We start from the raw sequence: 4727 nt of genomic DNA on the forward strand, positions 1-4727 counted from the left end.
GAGACTCTGAATCTGAATAGTTACATGTAGAACAAAAGTTCAGTCTGTGAGTTTGAGCGAGTATATTGAAACCCAGTAACTCATATTAACCAAAAATCAAAATGACTTTATTTTGATTCTTAACGTCAATAAAGAGTCAAATTTTGTAACAAAAATCCGGAAAAAATGTTTCATATATAATTATATAAAATATGTCTATATATATAAAACATATTTTTCCCGAGAAATCATTATTTTCTTTTACTTTCGTAACATCAAAATAAAGTTATTTTGACTTTCTCGTCACTTGGTGTGTTTTTGGAGAAGCAGTCTGTGTGAAATGAGTGTGATGTCAATCCTATGTAAATCTAACGTTAGTAATGAGTAATATATGGTAATGAACGAGAAATTAAAGCAGGCAATAAATGACTAACGATAAGAGATAGCAGATGAGAATGCGATCAGTAATCGGTCAACCGGCAAGATAAGGTGAGAATATGATTATTATTCATTTAAGTTGATAATAATATATAGCTGTCTTTAATAATTAATGCCAAATTAATATTTACTCGCATTAGTCTTTTTGTATTATATTCAGCGGACAGATAATAAGCCTCGTCACTGTCCTGTCGCTACGTTAAAGCGCGCCTTCGTTAACGCTTGGTAATTTCTTGGAAGTAGGATGGGCAACCCTCCGGCAATTCCCCGAATTCTTCAACTTCGGGGGACACTGGACGTACTGAATCCCGCTCGTTTGGAGACTTTGAACGAGCTCCGATCAACTTAATCGGCAATTAGTCCGAGCGGCAGAATTGCTCGCGGCAAAGTTTTCGACCGTATAATTCTGTCCTATCCTGATCCTTGAATTTTTTTTCTCTCGTAACAAACAGCAAAGGAATTAATTATTAATCCTACCAATTAATTAATATCTATGTCAACAAAATAATATAGGTATTGTATTTAACATGCTAATTGAGAGTTAATCAGAATAATTTAATCAGAGTTCGGTCGAATACATTCTTGGCTTATTTAGCTAGTCTTCTTTAAATCTGAATAATAATAGCGTGGTTTGTACATTGAGAAAAAAATAATCTGTTGCAATTATCATAATTTAATTTTAATTTATAGTCACTTTCGATACTGACTATATATTTTTACGGTACCAACTATAAATATAACTATTATAACTATACTAACATTACTAGCAGTAATTATAAAAATGGAGCTCCTAACCATATTTATTTTATCTTGCTTTATAATTAAGTCATAAATACTAATTATAGTCACAAATAATACCAAACATTCAGTGTACATATATACGCCAACATACGTTGCATGATACATAAATTATTTCAATGTATCCGGACGAAAGATATATTAACGGTTGTTTAATAAAATATATAGAGACATATTAAAATAAATTATAATTTTCCTCTGCAAAGGAAAGATATGTCGTTTCGTAGTTCAAATAATTTCAATTGAGGAACATAATTAATTAATATTAATTATCTATACTCTCTCATTTTTATCTGTCCTCTTTTATATATTTTATATATCTATATTTTAGCTATCATTGATGTCTTAATATTATTTTTTCATTTATATATGTATCATTTATTAAACTTGTATTTCAATTTCTAATTTTACACTAGCAGTGTTGGGTTTAGATTTTTAGGCAGTATTTTGCTGATGCCTCGTCTACTGATTGCAAGTTTTGTTTTTTATTAAATTTTTCTGCTGTATGTTCAATAAAGTAAAATATTCTTATTATTATTACTATTATTATTATTATTATACGATTCTCAAGTCGTTAATGTTGATAAAAACATTTTTGCATGTCGTAAGTATCAAGAAATGCCGTAATGGTATTGTATCAAATTTCGATACGAATTTGTCTCTAATTAGTTATAAGACACACAAAATTTATAATTGAGAGGTATATTTTGATATACGTTAAATTAGGTTATATTTACTGATACGTTAGGAGCGCAATATATTACGTAAACAATGTAGTGATAAACAATGGCATGAAAGAAACATTTTTACAATGGTCTTCTATTGTACCAACAATAGTTGATCGATACTTATCATCTAAAATAGTGCTGAGGCAACAGCAACAGCTTTTAGATTGACATTATGACGTGTTCAGTATTCATGCCTGTTGCCTTTTTTTCCCTTAACATTTAGAGGGTGAGGATCTATTTTTAAAATTTTACAATTTTTTTGAGAAAGCAATTCTATCATTGCAATTTATTATTTTTCATTGTATTGACATTGTTTCAATTATTGTGGCTTTCCCGTTTAAGGGAATTGTGTATTCACTGGCCAGTGAAATTATAAATATTTTAGTAAATTCGCTCACTTTGTAATTTTTCATCTCATTTCAAAATACACAACTGATTTCAATTATTTTTATAAAATATAAAATTATTATAAAAAATTAAAACTAAATTGACAGAGGTAGGAAAAGGAAGAACAATAGAATGTAAATGCTGATATTACACATTAAAAGTCACATGTCCAGAATTACACACAAATCTTGGACAGCACAGATCTAAAATACCATCTTTGGTATCATCTGACGCGATTGGTATATGCCAATTATCAGAATTGTATATTAAATCCATCGATTCGTGCCGTTGGCATAATCACGCGAGCGGTTAATTGCGTTCGATAATTCAAGACACCGACAAATCTTGTTAACGGAATTCCGCGGCAGTTGCGGTATCTTGTGCATCGTGTCAGCCTGACACTTGTTGGTACGCTAATTAACTAAAAGCATCGCATCGTGATAACGGCGGCGATACTAGTCGAGCATCTCCGATTTCGCCCTTTACGTCGGGAAATTCTACGAAACTATATAAAACCCGTCAATTCGTCGGTGACGTTATCGTAGACTTGGCGTTATTCGATAATTCAGGATAGAAATCTCGTTAACGTACACTACGGAATAACCGTAGCGGAAATCGTCATTCCCAACACGCGCTATATTCCCTTGGTCTTGTGCTTCTTGGATTGGATATAACGATCCTGAGACGGACAGAAGTAAAAATATGGAATATTGGAAATATAAATTAAAAATATCAAGTAATAATTTGTACGTCAATTAGAATTCTAACGTCGTCATCCTTCTCATTGTAACAACCAGGGTTGGGAAGTAACTAATTGCTTATAATGAAGTCACAGTTATAGTTACTTTTTTTCAGTAACTTAACTTACTTACATTTCTTCCAATATCTAGTAACTCATTTAACAGTTACTCTTACAATTACTTTACGTTTTAAACTTATTTGTCAATTTAATGTGATTAATTAAAATCTGAATTAAGAATAGGATCTGATTAAGAATAGGAAGGTCCACTACAAATGCTACGAAGTTTTTTGATAGGTTAGTAAATTGTAAACGTAAATAATTTTTTTCTTTGATAACTCTAATGATATCGATGTTACTGATATTGTTCTGTCATGATAACAGAAAAGCAACTGAAAAGTAACTGAAAAGTTACTTTTTTAGTAACTGTAATTGTAACGAGTTTTAATTTTTAGTTTCGGTAATTTGGAATTGTAACTGTAGTTACTCTCTTTTGAAAGAAAAAAAACTGTAACTGTAACTAGTTATTTCTACAAAGTAATTTTCTCAATCCTAGTAACAATCCCTTCTTGAATTTTCGTTGGGGAGATTTAGCGATAAATATATAATGGTAGTTGAGAGATTGTGACAGGTAAATGTGTTGAAAATAGAAATTAAAAGTATGCTTGCGTTATAGATCGATTTTTTTTTATTACTCTTTAAATTCTTTGTAATGGAATCTCAGTTTAAAGAATGAAAATTGAGCCAGTCTTGAAAAAGAGTGGCTCAATTTTCAACTTTTAAAGGTGAGATTTCATTCTTCAGAGAGTGACAATTTATTCTAAAAGTTTTAGAGAGTATACATACAGGACGAAATAATAATTTGTCTATCATGTCTCCATTACGATTTTAATATATACACAGTAAAGAAACATTTATTTTTTTCATGCGGGAATAATATTCTGCGAAACTATATCGATATTTATGTTTATATCTATAAGCGGAGTTAAAAAGTTCTGTTTCTAGCTTTTTCTCGTGAATATTTGCAGCGACTTTTTTTTAGCTTTCCAGGCTTATTATTAGCTTCAATCCTTCGATGAACTCGAACCGATATTTTCTTTGAAGTATATATCTTATCGAAAGTGATCGAATAGCCGATTTAAATCGACATTCAGATTACACGGAAATAAATTTATAGATATACGTTACACGCTTGTAAAATCGCAATTTGCAAATTCGTTTTTGATAATAACAATTTAAATAGTTGCTTTGACAAATTAAAACAGGCTGAAATTTTATATATATATAAATTATAATTTTATTTCCAAGAATTCTTATTTCGTCTATTTTGAAATTAAAACAGACTTTTTAAATAAAACTGTCCTTATTATTTTGTTCTATTATTTTTATGATATTTACAAGAAATAAAAACGCACGTTTGTACATTATCTCAATGCAAGTTTGAAAGTTGAAATATTCTTTCAAATAAAATTTTCAATTCCCTCCTTTAAAATTATTATCTCAATTAATAATTCCAATTATAGCATTTAAAAGAAATATTTCTTTTGCGTTTGAAAGGAGTATATTTTCTTGGAATTTCCCTCTCTTTCTCTTTCCTTTCTTTTTGTTATACGTATTTACAATTTCTTTTTTCTTTTTATATTTTTATTTATATCATT

Source organism: Trachymyrmex septentrionalis, unplaced genomic scaffold (genome assembly GCF_001594115.1).
Source record: "Trachymyrmex septentrionalis isolate Tsep2-gDNA-1 unplaced genomic scaffold, Tsep1.0 scaffold32, whole genome shotgun sequence".
Taxonomy (NCBI): Eukaryota; Metazoa; Arthropoda; class Insecta; order Hymenoptera; family Formicidae; genus Trachymyrmex; species Trachymyrmex septentrionalis.